The sequence below is a fragment of the Protopterus annectens genome, chromosome 2.part1, assembly GCF_019279795.1.
Source record: "Protopterus annectens isolate FY-2018-M chromosome 2.part1, PAN1.0, whole genome shotgun sequence".
Lineage (NCBI taxonomy): Eukaryota > Metazoa > Chordata > Ceratodontiformes > Protopteridae > Protopterus > Protopterus annectens.
The window spans coordinates 323,107,049-323,130,294 of NC_056729.1; the positions used below are offsets into that span (position 1 = coordinate 323,107,049).

At 38.5% G+C, this 23,246-nt stretch overlaps 1 protein-coding gene across 1 annotated transcript in view; it reads right to left on the bottom strand.

The window, feature by feature from the left end:
- Positions 1-23,246, bottom strand: part of TBC1D19 (TBC1 domain family member 19) — a 2,958,314-nt gene that overhangs the window by 1,209,145 nt on the left and 1,725,923 nt on the right. The gene's annotated exons all lie outside the window — the stretch shown is intronic.

The window sequence follows — 23,246 nt, forward strand, 5'->3', positions numbered from 1 at the left end:
CAGAATAACATTTTCCATCAGCACGTACAATATCTAATTATGGTGGCTGCCAAAAAAGCAATTACTAGAAAATGGAAATCAAAGTCTAGCCCAACTGTACTAAAAGTAGTGAATATAGTAACAGATAAAAACAACTGGAATTGTATCTTTAGAAAATGGACGGAGCAAACTACAGAGGGAAATGTGGGAATTGTGGGAACAATATATGCAGGGCAGGAATGAGGTTTAAGAGGCAGGATCTGACTGATCCATATAATGCTTAACTGACAATGACTGGATGGTTTATAAGTGATGTATAATGTTTACAACTACAGTTGTTTCAATGGTGTCTGTGATGTAAACTACAACTAAAGTGATATCATTTTGCATGTTTTTCATTTATATAAATGTAAGATTGCCTTTGTCATATGAGTAAATTTAATAAAGTTGTTTGGGGAAAACGTAAAGCACATTCCTTCAAGCCAGGGGAAATAAAGGGCAATTTCTGACAAGTCTGTCAATTAACATTAAGGAACAGTTGGCTATTCTTAAATGTACTAATTATTAGACTTTCTTAACCAAAACATTACATAAATACATGCTCAGAATCTGAATAAAAGCAATCTCTTGAACCATTTATACTGAAGCTGGTATTGTTTTCAAAATAAATTAGTGTAGGAAGAGAGCTGGTCAATTTTTTCTTGTTCTACAGTGTACTTAGAACTTGAATGACAACACTAGTACATTTGTGTAAGCCCTACTTACCTGTAACAGTAGATGTTCAAATTCCTCACTGCCTAAGTGGTATTTTGAGTTATCTGCCAAGGTAACCCAGTACTGGCCAGCTTTCAAAAACTCAGAGTCCCCTCCTTCTCTCTTCCTGTGACAGCCGATTGAATGTGTATAACCTTAGAGGAAAACCTTCAGCTGTCACAGGAAGTGAGTGTTCAGGCTTTTTTCACTTCCACAAAAAAGGACAGAGAAGTACCAGAAGCCAGAATCATCTATATGAGTGAATTCACAGCCAGTCACAATACCATATAAAAAGCAAATCCAACAACAACCAATTCAAAGAGGATGAAATCCACCTCAACAATGTACAATCTGGTGGATTTGAGAGGGTGCTGCCACCAAGGCAGGGTGAAACTCGAACATCTATTGATGTAGGTAAGTAGGACTTACACAATTATACTATGCTCATCATTCTCACTACCTCAGTGGCATTTTGGGTAGATTCCCAAAGCTTATGCAACTGGGAAGTGGAAAAATAAGGATTCAGAAGCCCCTGATGAATGATCCTAGCAAAGCCTGCTCTGGACCTTGAAAAGGAATCCAGTTTGCAGTGTTTTGTGAAGGTATGAACAGAAGATAAGGCTGTTGCCTGTAGAATGCTTCTGGGTACACCCCTTTTTCTATATACCATCAAAGAGGATAAGACCCTAGACAAGTGAGCCTTAGCCTTGCCTGGAAGAGATTTACCAGGGCAGGAGTAACAGAAAACAATAGCAGAGGGCAACCATCATGCATTAGTTTGTTTAGAGACAGGATAACCTTTCTTAGTCCATATATAGGAGACAAACAACCATTTAGCATTCCCAAAGGGTTTTGTTCTGTCGAGTAGTACCTGTCCTGAATGTGTGCATCCGGGGTATGTACAATCTTTTCTCCCTTGCTTTTGGATCAGGATAGAACACTGGGAGATTAATAGCTTGATTTAAGGTAACTTTAGAAGCACAGATTAGTGTGTAACACAACCCTGTCCTTGCAAAAATTCAGACAGAACTGATTGGCACACCATGAAAACTTGCAATTCAGTGACTTGTTCTGCAGATGTCCGAGCAATGAGTAAAACTGTCTTCAAGTAATAAACCATAAATCAGCCTGAGAGGCAGGTTCAAAAGGAGGTAAAGTTAAATTTTCAATAAACAAGTTGAGATCCCATGGAAGAGGAATTTGCTTTTGAGGAGGTCTCACATGCAACACTCCTTTTACAAACTGTTTTACTACAAAAAAAGATGAAAGAGGAAAATCCATGGGCAAACAAGCTGAAATGGTCAAAACAGGCACTTTAAGCATATGATAACCCAACTCTAAATAGCTCACAAAAATATTTCAAAACCAGGGCTGAAACCCTTTTGAGACCTATGTTACTGCATAGGCATAACCTAGAAAACCTTCCAGTGCACAAAGTCCAAACACCAAATCAACCAATGTGCTAAACCAGTTTTAAAAATAGCTCCAACCACTTCAATTGTATTAAACTGCCATAAAATAATGTTTAATAGCAATGTAAACAGTATTTTCTTGCCACAGAAAGTAAAATATCCACAGTACATTCAAATAACTTCATTTGTGGCAAAATTGTGGTCTGATGATAAAAATATACAGAGCAGAGTCATACATATAGTAAATAATGTATAAATGGCGAAAAAAGTCCAGTTGTGTACACTTACCATAAATGTAGATGTTCAAGTGCATTCACTGTTGCAGTCATTACATTTGTGTAATGTGCCTGCAGGTAGCCCTCAGCCTGCCTGAATACCAGACTTTTGGATTCCTGCGTCGGACGCTGTCTCCTCTTCCATGATGTCAGGTCATAAGGGGTATAAAACATGCAGTCGACGCCATTACATCAGTTTTTCTTGCCCCAGATGTCAGGTGCCCCCATAATGGGACGCAATTATATGTTATGTTACACCTCCAACAAAAAGCAAATACACCAGAAAGCTCAAATACACCAAACAAGATGGGAAGGTAGAGCCAACAGAAGTCAGGGGGCTGGAGGGAGGGTAACCAGGACTGCAACAGTGAATACACTTGAACATCTACATTTATGGTAAGTGTAAACAACTGTACTATGTTCTTCATGTTTCACTGTTGCAGTCATTACATTTGGGTAGATTCCCAAAGCTAAGGAAGGGAGGAGGAAGTTAGAGAGTATTAGGGCCAGCTATTAAGCCCTGCAAGACTGCAGTGGCAAAACCAGCTCTGGATTTAGAAAAAATAGGCATGTGGTAGTGCTTAGTGAAGGTATGTACAGAGCTCCAGGTAGCAGCTTCTAGGATGTCACTGGTAGGGACTCCTCTGAGAAAGGCTGTAGAGGTAGCTGCAGCCTGGTGGAATGTGATCAAATCCCCTGTGGGGTAGGTTTTCCATGGTGCTTACAGCAGAAATGAATACAATGGGCTATCCATTTAGAAATGGTTTGCTTTGAAATAACCTTCCCCTCTGCCCCTGCAGCAAAGCCAACTAGCAGTTGTTCAGATTTTCTGAGAGGCTTAGTCCTGTCCAAATAAAATCTAAGTTGTCTGTGCATGTCCAAAGAGTGCAGTATTCTCTCTCCTTTATTTTGTGGATTTGGGAAGAAGGTAAGCAAATGAATGAACTGATTTAGGGCCACACTAGACACCACCTTGGGCATAAAAGAAAGACTGGTCCTCAGGAAAACCCTGTCTGCATGGAAGATAATGAAGGGCTCCACTGCCATAAAGGCCTGTAATTCAGACACTCTTCTAGGTGAAGTGATGGCTAGAAGGAAGGCTGTTTTCCAAGAAAGGAATTTCAACTCTGCAGTTGCAGCTGGTTCAAATGGAGGGAGAGTGAGCTTTTCCAATACAAAGTTAAGATCCCAGGCTTCAGTAGGGGCTCGCCTGAGGGGTCTTAAATTTTTAGCCCCTCTGTGGAACTGCTTTAATAGTATTATAATGTGCTGAAATGGCAGAGGCATGAATTTTGATAGACAAGAAGGCTAGACCCTTGTGGAGCATTTCTGATAAGTGCTGAAGGATATGAGGTAAGCTGGGCACTGTAGTGCCCATCCTCTGAGTCTGGCTTCAGGAACAGTATCTTTTTCACTTTTCAGCATAGGATTTTCTAGTACTAGGTCTCCTTGCTTCCAGAATGACATCAAGCACCTGCTTACTGAGGGATGCTATGGGAGAGCTCAAGGAATTAGCCAGGCTGCAAGGTTCAGGGTTTGAAGCTGAGGGTGCAGAATCTGGCCTGCCTGCTGGGATAGCAGGGAAGGTGTCTAAGGTAGGTGCCATGGGTCCAGCAGTCATACTGCACAAGAGACAGTACCAGTGCTGGGGAGGCCAGTCTGGTGCAATCAGTATTATCCTAGGTTTGTCCTGTTTGATCTTTAACAGAAACTTCGAGAGGAGAGACAGAGGGGGAAAGGCATAAACTGAGAGGCTTTCCCAGGTAAAGGACAGGGCATCCACTTTCCAAGCTTAACACTGCTAACTAACGGTTTTATTTTGTGGACTTGACACTGTTTGGCTCTCTTTTATAAACTTTCCAAGCTTGACTGTGGGGAGTCCTTGTGCAGAATTTGTCCAATTGGTAGTTCTGAGGGGAGGCAAACAGGTCTATCTCTGGAGTTCTCCATTTTTTTATCAAGAGGTTGAATATTTTTGGTTCCAGTTTCCATTCGTGTGGGTCCATGAGATTTCTGCTTAGGTCATCTGCTAGTGAATTTAGCTTGCCTGGCAGGAATTGAGCTTGTAGGTGCACTTGGTAGCTCAGGGCTTTGTTCCACAGAGCCATGGCTAGTCTGCAGAGGGGGTACGAGTGGGTTCCCCCCTGCTTGTTTATGTACTACATAACTGAGGTGCTGTCTGTCTTTATCAATAATTGTCCTGGAAGGATATGGTCTTTGAAGGCTGTCAGGGAATTCTGTACTGCTAACATTTCTTTTTGGTTGATATGCAGGTGCATCTGACTTGGGTTCCATTTGCCCTGAATGCACCGTCCTGCCAAGTGAGCCCCCCATGCATAGTCTGATGCTTCTGTAGTCAGGGTTTGGGCAGCAGGGAGTAGATTGAAAGGGAGCCCCTTGTTTATGTAACAAGCCTCTGCCCACCAAAGGAACTCTGTCTTTATACAAGGAATGATAGGAATCATTGTCTCCAGGTCCTGAGAATGCTGACACCATAGGCTTTTTAGATACCATTGTAGTTTCCTCATATGCAGTCTTGCTTATGGAATTAGTAGAATGCAAGAGACCATGAACCCCAGGGCTTGCAGGATTTTCCTTGCAGATAGCTGGGTCTTTGTGGCCAGTGGTCTGAAGTAAGCTGTCAAATAAACTTGTTTCTCTGGCGTGAGGTAAGCCATCTGGGAAGTTTTGTTCAAGCTTGCTCCCAGGAATACAATCTGTTGGCAGGATACTAGATGAGATTTCCTTTTGTTTATGGTGTACTCCAGAGAGGTTAGGAGTTTCTTTACAAATGCCAGATGTTTTAATAGCATGTCCTGGCTTTCTGCCTGAATTAGTCAATCGTCCAGGTATGGGTATATCTGAATGTTTCTCTGCCTGCAAAATGCAACAGCTGGAGCTAGACACTTTGTGAATACCCTGGGCGCAGTAGATAAGCCAAAGGGAAATGCAGAGAAATGATAATGCACGGAGCCTTCTCTGAATCGTAGGTATTTCCTGCAAGATTCCCTTATTGGAATGTGCAGGTAAGCTTCCTTTAAGTCTAAGGTTGCCAACCAGGCATCTTTGCCTAGCACAGAAAGCAGCTGTTGAAGTGTTAGCATTTTGAATTTTGGGATTACCAAAAAGGTGTTTAAAATAGAGAGGTCCAGGATAGGACGCCAGGAGCTGTCTTTTCTGGGTACCAGGAAAGTCTTTAGTAAAAACCTTGTCCCCTTTCTTCTGCTGGGACAGGTTGAATAGCCCTAATACTTTGAAGAGAGAGAACCTGCTGTTGAGCCTCTGCCCACTGATTTGGGGGTAGGTCTGGCCAACCGTTTGGGGTTGGTAAGGTATGGCAGTGGAATCTGTATCCTTGGAAAACTATATTTAAAACCCATTTGTCCTGGGTAATGAGTTCCCAGTTTTTTTACATGCAGGGCTATCTTTCCCCCTAAGGAAACAGGCAGCTGAGCAGGGCTTGGAAGGTTTAAAGTTAAGTCATTATGACATTTTTCCATGGGGGGTGTCTTAATACTTCCAACTTTGGAAGTGGGAACCCCCCACTGCTTAGGCCTGTGTGTGCCCTGACACTGTAGCATAGGTGGTTTGCTGTTCCTGGGTTTGTACTGAGAAGGCCTGGAAGATACTGGAAAGGACCATTTCTTAGAAGGCCAATGCCTACTAAATCTGGGAGGCTGTACTTGCAGGAAATCTTTAACAGTTTGCCTAGATTTAGCTTTTTCCTCCATCTTTTTAAGGACTTCTTCTGCTTTGTTGCTAAACAGGTGGTCTTGGTTTAAGGGAGCATTCAGTAATTTAGCTTTAACATGACCTGGCAAGTTTTACTCCTTAAGCCAAGCATGCCTTCTAAGTACAGACCCAGCGACAGCAGCCCTGCAAAATGCTTCTAAAGAGTCAAAACCACAATGCAAAGCATGTTTACCAACTTCTTCAGCAGAATGCATTAAATCCTGTAATTGTTAATGTTCAGCACAGTCAGGAATCAACATCATGTTCTCTTTAAGTAGTCCCATAATATGCTGCTGATACTTTAACATATGAAACCGTCAGTTTAAGGCCCTAATGGCCAAAGTATCATCTGTCCAAGGCCCTGCAATCTCTATCAGAGGGAGTACGGTTTTTGGCAGTAGTAGCCTTAATTCCTTTAGGTCTTTGGGAAATGGTCTCTGGGTCCGCAGTAGGATTCTTGAAGAGGAACTTGTGAGAGTCAGGTACTCTGTAATACCTGTCAGGTTTTCTGGGAGCTGGAGGTAAAGTGTCTGGGGCCAGGCTGGATTCCAAGAAGGCGTCATCTACAATGTTCAGAACAGGAGGGATAGCTAAAGGCCTGTGCTGAGGGAGGAGTAAGAATTCCCTAAGCCTCTTTTTGGAGTCAGAGTAATCCTGGCTTTCTCAGCGGAAATGCTCCCTAAGAGTGTGCAAGGTTTCACCAAAAGAAAAATCTTCTGGAGGGGAGACAGAGAGAATGGAATCCTCTGCATCAGAATCCTCATAGGTAGATAAGGGCAAATCCTGGTAATCAGAAGTAACAGAAAATTCAGAATCCTGATCAGAAGAATCAGAAGGAAAATCAGCTCTAGGTCACTTAGAGGGGAAAGGATGGCTTCCCCTAATTAAAGTAATAAGGTCTTAAGCCATTCTTATCATTTGTTTTTTAGGCATATGGGCCTAACCATGCAGTTTGGACATCGGTTTTCTAGGCGTGGGTCGAGTTTTAGGCCTTGAAGAAGAAGAAGATGGCGTCGGTTTGAAATGCAAGTCTGCAGGCCTGAATACACCCTCAGAAGCCGGTGCCTGCGCAGCGGCTGCTGACCCATTCAAGTTAGAGACATCCGCAGGTTCCACAGTCGAAGAAACATCTCGTTGCATACCAGACTCCGAATGGGTCTCAGCAGAGGCCTGCGAATCTGAAGTAGCGGGTATCAGGGGCTGCAAAAGTGCCTCAATGAGTACCGGTGAACTGGCGACTAGCTTAGCGGAAGCATCGTCGGCAGTTTTGGACCTATGCAGTCTGTCTCTGTTTTTATCTTTACGTTTTTTCAGAATATCGGTAGTTGGATTGCTTACCGATGACATTTCTGGATAGTTAAACCAAGTACCAAAATAATTTGCTGCAAAAATTGACCAATGACGAATAGTTCAGGGGTTGAATAAAGCACAAAATGACGGCGAGGGACGTCATGGTCTGGGCCTAAGCAAGGAATGCAGTACAAATGAAAATCTTTATGAGGTATTTGCTTTCCACAGGTAAGACAATTGTTAACTTTTACTGACATCGGTTTAAGAGCGATAAAAAGGATCCCCAATGGGGTACTTAGCTTTTTGAAGACTTCGGTTCTGAAACTCGAAAACGAAAATTTCAGGAGTCGGCAGGCCGGCACTTGCAAAGTGCTTCTGCTTCGGGCCCGCGTGGCAAGAAAGACTGATGTAATGGCGTCAGCTGCATGTTTTATACCTCTGACATCATGGAAGAGGAGACAGCATCCGATGCAGGAATCCTAGACTCTGGTATTCAGGCCGGCTGAGGGCTACCTGCAGGCAGATAACCCAAATGTAATGACTGCAACAGTGAAACACGAAGAACATTCCAAGCTCTGCAATATTTTACTGTCAAAACATGAAAATAAAGCAGAATAGCAACATTCTGACTGCACAAGACTGCCCCTATTGTCTGACAACAGACATACACACTGAACTTCAGAGAGAAATACTGAATGTTTCCTAAGAAATGGTGAAAACAAGCATGTCAAAGCCAGAAGCCAAATAATCACTGACACAAGCAGAAAATCCCACAGGAATTACTGTAAACAATGACAGAAATAAAATATGCAAATATTTTAATAAGAATTAAAATCGAAAGAAAATAACAAATCTAATAATAAAATGAGCGGAAGGGGGTCTCCAAATGGGGTTTGAGCATTTAATGAGAAAAATCAGCACTGGATCATACGGTCAGTGGGATTTTTTCTTTGGATGGTATAAAAAAGACTGAACACTCACTTTCTGTTAGAGCTGAAGGCTTCCCCTCTCTGGATATGTTCAGCAAATCAATCAGGTGTTGCAGGAAAAGGGAGGGAGTGGAGTCTGAGCTTTTAAAATCTGGCCAATGCTTGATTACTTTGGCAGATAACCGAACATGCGAGTGAAACAGTGGAGATGATCAACATCTGTTATCATTCTTACCGCAGCTGGTATCATCAACAAAATAAAGTATTACAGCAGCACAGCTGGTAGAAAGTTTTCTTCTACCAATCAGTACTTAAAGAGAACATAGAACATAGTTAGATGTCAAGATCTAAACAATGCAAAATTAAAGTTAATTTTCTTCTCACTACTTACATTTGTTGTACACATTTCAATCATCTTTTAAATAAAAATACATTGCTTTGCAAAGTGCAAAATTTGTATCAGTTTTGTCTTTAATACTATAGACTGCAGCAGCACCAGAATGAAATAATCTTTTATACCTAATCCTCCTGTCTACCATTTCTCATTTTCTTTCAAAATGCAACATAAAAGTTTTGTTGTGCAGAGCAATGAATCTGGATGACCCTGGAAAAACTAGTGATCTGGGCACTAAAGGAGCTAATCAGGGATGGGGGAGGGGCAGAAGCCAATGCCTACCTACCCACTGTGGTGAAAAGAGTGTGAAAGGAGTCAGTCTGACTCATTACAGTGTCAGAAACTACCGGACAGACTGGTGCACTGTATCCAACAGGTGGGGCAGGGGATATAATTTGGTTCTGCCAGGCTGTATTTGTCTGGCAACGTTCATGCTGCATGTGCAGGAATTTGTATTTTCACAGAAGATGTAACAGGTCCTTGTTTCTAACCACGTCAGCCACTAGGGGGAGAAAGCCAGGACAAGTCTTTCCTGTCTATATAAATGGAATTTCAAGCTCTGTAGGTGAAAGCCATTTAAAAATACATTATACAACAATGGTATGATGTAGTCTGCATACAAGAAACATCAAAATTAATCCGAACATGGGAAACACTTTAAAATGTTTTGTTGTCTGACACTGTTATTTCCAGAGTAAATCTGCATTACTCACTACAAGCAACTACTAAAAATTGCACGTTTGATTCCTAAAATGACCTACCCGGTAGAAGAGGAAACATCCCCTATCCCTAAAGGAAGAATAGTGGCTATTACTAAAAAATAGTGTCATTGACTAGTCAGTGGCTGTGGCTCCACAGGCAGCAAACTCCTCTTTGGTGCTAGAAGATCAGAAGACTGTGGGATTTTGTCCCACACTAGGTGCTTGGATTCATTTTCCAATATTAACACTACAGTGCAACATAAGGGAGGTGCTGCACTCATACATGTGCCATCTTTCAGATGAGACTTTAAACTGTTGGTGATAGCTTAAGTGGCAGTAAAAGCAACCATGGCACTTACTGAGGAGTACAGGCTTTACAAATATGTGGGTACCATCCTTTTCAACACTGGTTCATTTAATTGTCAGCAGATTTCAGTGATAATAGTGTCGCTGGTGAAGTGGATCAAATTATGCTATGATCAAATTAAAAAATAGTGACTATAGCATAATTCATTGAATTTCCCTTTCTTCATGGCTGGATGACCCCAGAGTTAGCATTATTCAATTTCACTGTATAACTGAAGGTGAGGAATGTTTTTAATTATGTAAGCATTCCATGTTTAAGCTGTAGTTATATGAGTTAAAAATGTAGTTGTTAAGTGGTTTACTGCATGCAAATAATTTTATGTATCAAGTTTAGTTTCTATCTGTTATTGGTAGTTACATTATTTTTAATAAAGTAAGGAAAAAAGTAAGTAAGGTCTAAAATGGAGACAGTTTATGTATGGGATGAGTTGTTTTGATTTATGGAGAATATGTGTTTGTTTTCAGTATTTGTCAGTTTTTTGTTAGTAGGGTGCTTGTCTGTTTGACTGATCACAAATGTAATGATACTGTTTACATTTGCAATCATTCTTTTTAGATATTATTTCATTACAGCGTTAGTGATTGTAAATGAAGTTGCTCAACATATTGCATTTCGATCAATTTCATCTACAATTTGTTTTAATACACACACATGTATATATATATATATATATATATATATATATATATATATATATATATATATATACACACACACACACACAAAAACACACATGTGTGGATGTCATAAACAATATACACTCCTCAGTAATACAAGTCACATACACATAAAAGAACACAAAAAAAAAATCACAATTCATGCCCTGTCTGGTACAGACATCACATACTTCAAACTCCACACTTTTTTTTTACTCAACTACCTTTATATTCTGCCCAAAAAACAAATGCTCGTCACTCATTATGGAACTCTTTCCATATGCAGCAAAACTGAAAGTGCCCCATTCATATGTGGTCCATTTTATCTGGTTTAGCTTTTGATAATTTTCTAAAGATGCCATAAATAATAATATCACAACTTAAACTTTGAAAGCATTCATATGTATTTTCTAAACAAAAACAGCTGCTTACAATCCAAGAGTGCACAAGCTAGTGTTTCTTCTACATTAGGCAATTGACAGTCTCTCACTCATTTGTTAACTTCTCATTTTTAATTACTTTATTAAATTATCAATTAGGACATAAGCACACGTACATTAATAGAAAAAAAAACTGTAAAATGTTTTTCCATTTATTATATAGTGCATATGTTTTCTTTCTTTATAACCACTGTCATTCATTCCAACACTATATAAATTCCTCAGTTCCTACCTTCCCTTGAACATTATTCTGTATGTACTGTTCTCACAGATTCCATTTATTTTTATGTAATTTATCCTATCCCTTTTCTAAAGATCCCTCATCTACTTCTTTTCTTTCTTTTACTGTATTTACTACTTCAGATACAGTTGGTTTAGGTTTTGATTTCCATTTTCTAGTAACTGCTTTTTGGCAGCCAATAAAACCAAACTTAACATGGCCTTAACATGTCTAAGCAATTCAGATCCCATTTTGCAGCTCAAAAATATAATTTCCTTAGTTCCAACCATTGGCTTCCCCTATACTTCTGAAAGAGTACTCTGTAGGAAACTGTTAAAATCCGCCAACTCATTACAGTTTCAAAAAACATGTTCCCACTTACCTCTTTCTTCACCATCACACTTGCAACATTTATTGTCTACCTGAGTAAAACTTCTTTGAGGTCTGCTTGGAGTAAAATAATACCAATGCAAACACTTACAAGGAAAAATTCTAAACCTTTTGGACTTTGTTGCATACTTGGAGAGCCATATGTATGTCCTCCCATTGCGCCCTTGTAAATTGCTTTTCCACCCTCTCTTCCCAGTCTTTTCTGACCTCCTCTGATTGTTCTAGTGATTGTACAATATTTTATATGTCCTTTTTAATTTCAGCTTCTGTGCTAAATTTGTCTAAAAACTCTATCACAGAAGGTCTTTCATTAGCACCCTCTATCCCCCTCTCCTATACTCTTGATATCAATCCTTGGTATGGAAGGCAGTCTCTAACCTGCAGTCCAACTTCTTCTTGGCCTCATCCCACTTTATTATCTTTCCCTCTCTAGTTATTTTATTATCTTATTATCTTGTTATTATCTTCTGTCTTCACTACTAATATTTCCATGATCCTACTTGGTATGCTAACTCAATACTGCTTGCTATTTCAGAAAGGCATAGTGTAATCTAGGATACTTAAATGAACTACCTTTTGTGAACATCATGTACTATTTACTGTAAATTATCTCTTGTATCTTATTCTTAAATGTATTGTTTTATCCTATATACCAATATTATTGTAATATTTTCTTCATGTTACTACTACTGCTTTGCTGTTTTTGTAATCCTTTATTATTTTGATTATTGTTAAGACTGCTTTTTTATTACTGCTTTGTGTTACTATTGGAGCTTTTCTCCCCAGGCCTCTACTGAAAATGGACATATATCCAGTTAGACTAGCCCAATCAACAAATGTAAAATAAATAAAAATAAATAAATAATTTGCTCCCAATACCTTGGTTCCTTTGCCATTTTTCCTCCAATAGATTCTAGCCCCATATTGCCTGTATTTTATACCCCTACTTGCAGTCATCCCTATTGGCAAAATTTCCTTTCTCTATTGCTGCATTGTCTTAGTTATTAAAACGCTATTAACTTTATGAATATAATACTATATATGGTCATTGTTATTCTCTTCAGGGATCTGCATAAAAAGCCCACTCTTTCTTGACCCCCCCCCCATTATCATCATTCCTTTCCACTTTGAATTATAACTTTCTTCTTGTGTTATGTGTGGGTCTATATTATCTTATCTTGCCGAACTGCATCTACATCAGAAATGCAGTTCAGTGAATTCACTTTTGTAGGGGGCTGCACCCCCTCCCGCTAATTATATATATCAACTCTCAGATCGCACTACAGTGAGGAAAGGGCAAATTTCCCGATCCTCACCGGACCACAATTTCACTATTACCAGTTCGCTGAACTGCATTTACAATGCAGTTCAGCGAATTCAGTTTTCGAGGACATAATATAGACCTGTTAAGTACATGACCCTTAACTATGCAGCTCTAAAATATTCTTTTACATCAAGTAATCTTAAACCACCTTGTTCTGGGGAGAATCAGCTTATCTCACTTAATTCTTACCATCTTATCCTCCCAGATAAATACCTTCGACCCCTTATTAGCTATTCCCCACAGCTTCTCCTCTGGTTGATACAAATATGCCTGGCCTGTATATAAAATTAAAAGGACTAAAAACATCTTAACTGTTTGTATCTTACTATTCACATCCATAAAAAAAAGCTTCCAGTTTCTCTGTTTTTGTATTATGTTTTATTTATTCTCTCTCCCCATATTATTATCTATAACAGAATCCTTTTTAATCCACACTCCTAAATACTTCATCTTATCATGTCACCATATATGTGCGTATTGCTGAACCAGTTTGTGTGTTTGTACACAATTTACTATTATAGCTTTTGTTTTGTCTTCATTAATTTTATATGCCAAAAAGACATGAAACTGTCCACAACAATGAAATGTCCTTTTCTGAATTTATCAAGTAAAAATAATATCAACTGCAAATAAAGATAACTTTTCTTGATTACCATACCAATTACATCCTTGAATTTTGGAGCCCCTTATTTTCTTTGCCAACAGCTCTAAATACAAAGCAAATAACAAAGGGAAAAGAAGACATCATTGTTTGTTTCTTCTGTTCAATCTCAACTTACCTGAGAGGAACTCTTTCACTTCCGTTCTTGACTCCAATCCTTCACATATCCTCATATTTTAACCTCATTACTGTGTCACAGAATGCAAATGCTTCCAATGCCCTTCTCATAAAATCCCAGCTTACTCTGTTGAATGTTTTCTCTGCATCAAGACCCACCAACAAAAGTGGTATTTTCTTACATTGTGCTTCCCTCTGAATCAGGATTGTTCTATTAATGTTGTCAAATGTTTGACTCTCCTCCACAAAAAACACAGTGATCCATATCTATCAATTTTGGCAACACCTTTGCCAATATTTTAGCTAGTACAGGCATAAACACTTTATAACCATTGTTTAAAACTGAAATGGGTCTATGTGGAGTCTGATGCGTCTTTGCCCTCTTTAGGTAATAGCCACCACATCTTTATTCAAAGACACTGGTGCTTCCCATCCCTTTACAATACTATTAGTTAAACAAAATCTTCCAGATTTTTCTCACCTTCTTCCCTCCTAAATTTCAAACTTCGACAGGAATACCATGGAGACTTCTCCACAGGTTAATTATTCATCACCATTTTTATCACATATGCTCCTATATTAACTATTAGTTGTTGAGCATCACCTTCCTCTAACCTTGGCATAATTAAGTCTTTCATAAATATTTCCATTTGCGATCTTTCCTGGTTTCCACATTCCTCTGCTTTATACAAATTTTCAGAAAATTTCAGAAATATCTGTAACACCTCTACAGAATATTTAGCTATTTTTCTTGTCATAGGCTCCCTAAGTTTGGCAACAACACTTTCTATTTTCTGTTGCACTAAAAGTTTTTGTGCTCTGAAATTGTTATCAAAAATAGTTGCTTAACAGCAAGCTTTCTAAACTCATACTTACTTTCTAATAATCCCTTATTTTCTCTTTAGCACCCTACATCTACAGTTGCTCTTCTTCTTCTTGTCATGGGAAATTCTTCTTATTCTGCAATACTTAGTTTTTCTTAGTCACTGTAAATAATTCAACTTACTTCCTAATGTTGTTTCTTTCTCTTTTATTTACTCATCATTTTAAACTCCGTTTTCATTTTATACCACTCACTCTTTTTCCCTTCTGAAGTTTCTATCTTCCTTAAAAACTCTTGAATAATTTCTACTACCTTACACTTAAATTTCTCTCTTTTTAACATGCAGCTGGAAAAGTGCCAAAGTTTTATTTTTAATTTGGTACCCTGAATTATTATTTATTTATTTGTATTAGTGCATGACCTCAACTAAGTTCTGGATGTGTCTCAAAGCTTTCAATTAAATGCACATTTTCCTGAGAAAAATCATTTCTATTTAGTACATACCAGTTATTCTACCTTGGGTAATAATATGTAAATTCTGTCAGAGTTCCTACTACTGAATTCAACATCTTCAATATCAATTATTATCACAACTTTCTTCAGAAATCTACCCTCTTTTGTTGTATTTTCCCTTCTAAGTAACCCTGATATGCCCCCATTATTGCAAATCAAATTCCAATCTCCATCTATAAGTAAAATTCCCTGCTGAAGGCTGATTATTTCTCCCCAAGATTTCTTAAACTCCAAAACAGCATTTTTGGTGGAACATAAATGCACACCAGAATAATTCTCCTCCCTTGCCAATAGCCCCTTACTACTACAAATCTGCCATTATTGTCTTTTTTTCTTCTTCTATCACTACTGGAGTCCCTGTAGCAATCAGTATTATTATTCCTCCTTTCCCTTGTCCCTGACATTCAGCTGGATATCCATTCCAAAAACTTTTCTTTATCAAACTCACATGCTAATTTCCTTCCAGATGTGTATCCTACAGCATTATTATTTGTCCTCTGCATTTCTTAATACAATTCAATATTCTTTTAATTTTGTATATACATGTAAGGTCATTTACATTCCAACATTAGATGGATACAGTAGCTATTATGATGAAAAAGCTATTGTTCCCACTCATTATACGTGACCGTTTTTTTTTCCAATGGGTATTTCCAACTTTTGTCTTACATACACACACTAGGTCATAGGTGTATACTAGGATATGACCAATAGGGTCCTTATAAGTCTAGTCATGCAACACAAATATGACCCACTAATTTGATTTATATAGGGGGTGAATTTCTGACAGCCTCTGTCCATCAGAGACAAAGAAGCCAGATTACAGGTGAATTTCTGATTACACATCCATTGGTCCAAGTAGTGCTTAAAAAGGGGCATGTAGGAACTCTGCTTCACATGGATGAGGAGCCTGATCTAGAGAATGGGAATTCTCTGAATTATCTGTCTCTCCAATATGTCTGTTTAGGTCGTAAGCAAAAAACAAATAACAGCAATCAGTGTAAGTGGTGCAGTGTCTGGCAGGCTGATCTTTTATACAGTTGTTTCTTCTCATCACCATTTGAACTTATGTCACATCTTCAAGACTTTTTGATTTAATGAAAACCCTCAAACAAAAAACTAAATACATTTTCAGAACACCTCAATCCCCTATTAACTTGGAACAAACACATACATTTATGTACATGTTCAACAAATGAAGTTTAACCATCCAAATAGGAATAATTACCCCAAATCAACAGCTGCATCCACAGGCATCACCTCATCTAAAATAATGTTACCCATGCTAAAACGCACATTACAGCTCCTGTTCCCACTTAGACTGATTGCAGTCATTTCTTTTATTATCTCTATTCCCCTCCAACAAGACTGCCTATATCACTTACTACAGTGTCTGATTAAAGGGATGTGTCACCTCATTTCTTCAGTCAAAATAAAACAAAATGTTAAGTCTGTGTACATAGTGTTGGCAAAATGTTTACAAAAACTGTGGCTTTACCTTGCCGGTATAAAATGTCATGCAAGCTTCATAAAACTACACTGAACAGAAATATTATATAAATCTAAATGTGGTTACTACTGGTAATATTTAAAGGCAATTTGTTACCAATTCCCAGTTATGGAGATGCGTAAAGATGACTTTCTTTGGCAGAAAGCACCATAAAGGTATGGTATTTAGCACAGGCTTTATTAAGCATTCAGAATGGAATACCTACTATATGGACATGAGGTAAGCATTACAAAAAAAATTAAGTCATGATACCTTATTATCTTGCATTTAGGGTGTCTTCAAAGCCAAAAGCTTATCTACCATACTGTCCTGATGGAAGAGAAGTAGTAATATAATGCTGTGTCTGACCATTTTGTAGGTTATTACATCAACAAAAGCAATCTGACTAACAACATAGTTCTAAGGTTATGTAAGATAAGGAAGGCATAACTGGGTGGGAGGACGAGATGTCAATGCTAGGACAGGTGTACTTCAGTTATATAATAGTACAGTGAATACTTCACACAAATACACTGTTAACATTTCATTGATCCTGTCTTTACAGTGCAACTGGCAGACTACCATCTCATGCATCCAAATGTTGTACGACTACATCAGCAAGCATATCAAGACTTCCAGAACAATGTTGAAGTTCCAAGAGGGTAAAAAAATTATTTTCAAACAACCGTGATATAAATGTATTTTATAACATAATTTGACAACAGGCCTAGAAGTCAATGGCAGAGCCAATGGAAGGCATACAAACAAATTAAGAAATACAATTTAGGTTCTATGGAAGTGAACCTTCAATAGCATGTTACCATGATCTACTCCCTACAGCAAGAACATTTTCCAGTTAGACAAGTAAGACACTGTACCATACATTTGTCTCACTTTTTGAGGGGCCCATAAAGCCTAAGTAGAAAACATATTTTATTATAAATCCACAAAATAGAGATTACGCTCAGTAGGGTAAATGCCTTGTTAAGAATAAATGTAATAATCAGTCCAAACAGTAGAGCAACAGCGAGGCAAACAGGCAGCTCAAACTTAATAAAATCCACCATAAAAGTTTATTACACAATAAATTGGTAAGAGCTTTTACTATATAGCTTCCTCAGACCTTCTAGCTAAGAAACACTTCAAACAGTTTATAAAGAAATTTAAATTTAGCACAACCAATCAGGTGCTTCATAACATTAATACAGTAATTAAGATGTTAATTAGAATTTGCTGCATGATTTAAAGTGCTATATATAATATAAATAATTACATAAATAGATAAATACATCCAAAACATATGTAAATATATATTTATATATACATTTCATCTATTAAGTTTCCTACTTTTTAACAAAGGTTATATTGAGGCTCGCTCATTGAGTCCTTTACCTACATCAGCTCATAGGGCAATGATACTGGGTTTGATGACTTCAATAACTCTGAACTTAAAACTATGATGCTCCCCCATCTGTAAAAGGACAATGCTGTCCAAGCTGCTGAAACCTTTACAAAGGCACTCTATGAGCATCTGAAGGAATGCATTGATCATGCTATCCCAAGTAAAACCAAGACTCACTCCTTCAAGAAAAGGAAACCAGTCTGGTGGACCCCTGCCATAAACAAGCTATACAACAGAAGGAGGAAACTAGTACAGAAAAGAGTAAAATCCCAAGAAGGAAAGATATCCCTGATCAGTATTAGCAAGAAACTACGATCCCTCATTAAATCATCCAAGGCTAGTTTCGAAAGAAAAATTGCCAATAACTCCAAAGATAACCACAAAGTGTTCTTTAGCTATGTGAAGAACCTAAGTGGAAACTCTCAGATCTGTTCTGAGTTAGTGCAGAATGGCACAAAATACACTGAACCGAGTGATATTGCCAACATTCTGGAAGACAGGTTTAGTGCAAACTTCACCCCCCTCTCATACCCTAAAGGGCCCATAACCATACCAGAAGAATGTAGGGCCCCGTCAATCACCAACACACAGGTTAAAACAGCCCTATCAAAAGCCAAAAACACAACTTCAATGGGACCGGACGGTGTTCCAGATTGTGTCTTACAAGAGCTCCAAAATGAACGAACTCCTCACCTAAACACACTGTTCAAACTCAGTCTCTCTACAGGCTATGTACCCACAGAGTGGCGCACAGCAAGAGTTATCCTGCTCCACAAAGGTGGAGCCACAACGGACCCCGGGAACTATCGTCCTATAAGCCTGACTAGCCTGGTCTGCAAGGCTATGGAACACATCATCATAGAACTCATTAACAGAGACATTGGAAACCTCCAAACCTTGGACCCTACCCAATTTGGCTTTGTTAAGGGCAGATCATGCCTCCTAAACCTGGTGGACTTCTTTGAGATGGTTACCAAGGCATTAGATGAGGGAAAGGAGGTCCACACAGCCTACCTAGACCTCGCAAAGGCTTTCAACACCATTCCCCAATCTAGTATTATAGACAAGCTCACCAGCTTGAACATAAACTCCTACGTCACGAGATGGGTTGCCAACTAGCTCATGGATAGAACCCACATGGTGAGAGTTGCAAAAAATGTTTACTCGATATACCATATAGGGTAGGTAGTTTCCTATGGTAAGAATACTGTAACTATTTTCTTTAGACCTGCTTCCTTGAACTGACAGATTTCAAAAATGTACTCCCTATAACAGTCTAAGACAATCATCAGGAAGACTAATACCTGAGATGGAAGGCAGGAGCTCAGACTTAAATGCACCATTTTAACCATTAGTTTAGACCTTTTATCAATGACCTGATGTGAGAAAGTTAGCAGTTCACAGTCTAAAAGCGCACAGTATGGAAGTAATTTTGAGAGTTACTTTTCTGTACTGTGGCAATAGGTTGACTTATAGACCAACACTACCAGAAATATCTTTGTTGTCGGTCCGGTCTTGAATGCCACCCATGGAAACAAAGGCACAATCTCAGAAATGTTCTAATTGAAAGGAATGACTTATTAATTAAATGAATTCAAGAATGTTTTCAGAAAAGCCTTCAGCTGAACTGATTCTGACTTCCTGTCATTTACAACTTAGGGGGTCTAGAAATAGAACAACTACCTCAAGACAACATGTTATGGAAAACAAGCTTAAAAGACTTGTCTAGATAGGTCAAAATTCACACATTCTTTTTCCAAAGCATTATTATGGCTGAGACTTGAGAAAATTAAAATATGTTCATGGCAACTGAGAGACCACTGGAAGAAGACAAACAAAAATATCTGTCTTTTCACCTTCAATCCGGAGAATTTCCTGTGAACAGGGAAGAGGGACACTGTCCAGTGCAAATCCGTCATGTCTCGAATAGTCATTATGACTTCATGAAACAAAAAGGAAAGCATCTGAACTTCCTAATCACTAAAACAATATTCAAAGAGGTTCAGCAGTCTTTCTGGGACCAAGCTAAACCTTGAGAGAAACCTCTTTAAACAGGATGCAAGGCACTCCTTCTATTACATCTATGGTTAATATGCTGTGTAGGAGAGGTGTGGCTGTTGTCGGCAGTGATTTTGATGTCAATGAACGCTATTCAGGAAAGAGTTTCTGAAAGAACACTATCTTGCAATCTAATTTCAAAATCTGTTTCAACTATCTGATGATTGCTATTCCAGCCTATGAAATTACTGCCCCAACTGCATCTGATAGATAAATGGAAGGATTAAATGCCAATAACTGTAGGGTGATGATGGGGAGCCCTACTCCAACTAAGCAAAGGTACTGAAAAACTTATTTAAAGAACTTCACTTTCTCAGAGAGAGAGAGAAAACAACAGGACCCATGAATTATCTGCATCTGTAATATAAGGTATAATTTTTTGAGACTGGTCTGTTTAGAAAGAGAATTATGATATATGCATCTCCTAAAAAACTGGAAATTTCATCACTATAACAAAGGAATATATCATCTACAAATGTCCCAAATTTAGAGCCTTCATCATATATTTCAGCCAGCTGAAGCAGAAAAATGAACTGTTACTTTACATCTGACTGGTAGCTGACCAAATATTGAGAATATTTAAAACTTTAAAGGCCATACCGTTAGTACTTTCTTAGCAAAAGCATCATGCGTACTATAAATGTTATCATCAGAATTTGAAATACCCAGGAGCATTCCTTCTCATCTTTAGCTGCATCAACATCAGTTTTATTTAGATTAGTACATTGAGGAACAGTGGAAAAAGTTTGCAGATAAAATACCACCACCACTAAGGAATTTCAAACCTTCCAAAATTCACAGCAGTACGAGATAATACATTGCTGGAGCATATCTACCTCAAAGACAGTCAAACATAATTCAAGTATCTGTGATTCTATAAAATCCATGTGTACTTATAAACTTTATGTCTCTTTTACAATATTTCAAAATAGCTGGTGCAAAAGTCCTGCCTTTTCTTAAAGAGTGGTAAATACAATACCATGAATCTACCCCTCCGCCCCCTCCATCTGTGAGCCTCCAAGCTCCCTACTGAAATATTAGGATTCACAACACTGAGCCCAGAATGATGGAAAAAAAAAAAGAAAACGGAACAAAAAATGCAAAGGAGCGAATATTGAACATTACTCTTCTTCTCTAAATATGTTTTTTTGTGGGGGGGGGGGCAGCCCCCTAATGTCCCCCAGCTTATATATACCAACTCTGAGGTATACAACAGACAAAAGAGAATAATCCAAAAATGGCAATCTCATACTAGGCATCTGTTCAGTCCGGATTTTTGGTCATTCATTCTCCATATTCAGGGACTCAGCATTGCAATTCTTGGAAATTCAAATACCCACCCAATAAACCTCCCATATTTGTGTCATTTTGCTAAAGAAAAGCTTAAGCCCAAAATACTCTACCCTGGAATTATTATAGAGACTTTTCATTCATTACAAAACTTACAGCCTTTCCTTGTACAAAAGCATTAATGTTACCAGAATAATATCTTCAACAGACAAAAATTTCAAGTCCCTATAACATTATTCTTTTATTCCTTCTGAAATAAAACAACCTGCTAAACTCTGAACATTAAGAGTACAAGCCTTGAAGATTCATCAGGTACAAGGAAGTCACATGGTTTGTGATATGGTGACATCCAGTACGAATTATTTTAGGGTCAGTGTCGCTAATTATTCAGCATTCCAGTAACCATGCAGCAGTCTCTTCATAAACTCTGAAAAGGTGTATTGTTTCAGTTTATTTATCTTGCACTCAAGGCCTTTCATTTCTTTCAGTAAACAGCTACAATTTAGACTAATTTTTAGTTTTACTTTTCAGTGTCACTGAGGAACCAGATAAGGCTTCACCCTTTGCTCTCTTTTTCTTTTGATTATAAAGCGTTTGCAATTAAATTAAGATACTCTCAATAAGCTAAAATCTGATCATACTATGGTATTCAAATTCAAGTCTAATTATTTGCAGGCAACTACCTTATTATTTTCTTATGTAACATAACAGCTTCAGCTCCCATTATACTTAAATGCCTAATTTTCTTTGCTAACCCTTAATGGCAATTATCTTTCCAGCTAATCAAGAAGGTAAAAAACATCCAAGAAATATTTCACCACTTGTTTTTATACAAAGTTCCCCCAAGATACTGATATACTGATGTCCTTACATTCACTGCTGCAGTATTATTAACGATATGGAATTTCCTGCCATGAAAGCCCGACATCTGAATTTAAAAAGTAGGCCGAACATCACCATACACTTCCTGCATAACGGTGATGTTCAGGCTTACCAAAAACAGAACTTCTTTGCTGCCAGTCTGAACATATCTTTTACACCATCAGTCTGTTTACCTGCATCCGTTTTCTGACAGTTTAATGCATTTTCATTCTCCAGTGACTTCTTATTCCTGTTTACTGTTTTTGCAAGTTAAGTGCCCCACTGGGGATTTTGTTTTTTATTGTTTTTTTGTGTTTCTTGGGGTTAATGTCATCCAGGAAGGGTAAATACCAGTGTGGGAGACAGATTCCCCACAGAGATCACCACGACAAGTGCCTTTTTTTGCTTAAGTGAATCTCATAACCATGCATCTTGTCCTATTTGTCAGGCATTTGCTCTGGAAGGGTGGCCTAATGGTTAAGGTGTTTGCCTTACAAACACAAGGTGCAGGGTTTGAGTCTCACAAGGGATAATTGGCTAAGCTTAAAATGGCTCACAAGGGCAGTTAGCTTAGTACTAACCTATGAACCTTCGCAGTAGACTTTCTTCACTTTCCTTTTATCTTCAGAACCAGTGTCTTAAGATACTCACAAAAGATAATATGGAAGCAATCTCCCACCCCGAGGATCAGCTGTTAAGAAGGAAGAGGGTCAAAAAGGTATGACTGGAATCTTCCACTGTCCAGCCTCTCCTGCTTGTTTTTCCCAAGGTCATTATGAACTCGGAGGCTTGCCCGGCTGTGTTGCTGGATTTCTCTGCTGCAACTGTGTTGAAGGCCAGTGAGGATCTGGCTGGCAGCACATCTGAAGAGGCTTTGCAGGTGTCCATCTCGGACGTTCAGAGGGAACTACGGTTGATGTTTTCAGAGGGACCTAATTTTTAGTTGGGGAAGAAGTTCATGCTATGGTTCTTGACTTTTGTCCTGGATCTGAGCCTACTCAGGACATTCATAGGTAGGTACTAGGCTATCGGCCCAAGGGCCAATGTAAGCCTAGCCAACAAGGTTCACTTGCTTACGCCACCCAAGAAAGTTATTTTCCTGTGCCACTGTCGAGCAGAAGTGATCCCCGGGGTGTATTTCCTATTTCCCATCCACTCAAGATTTTTCTT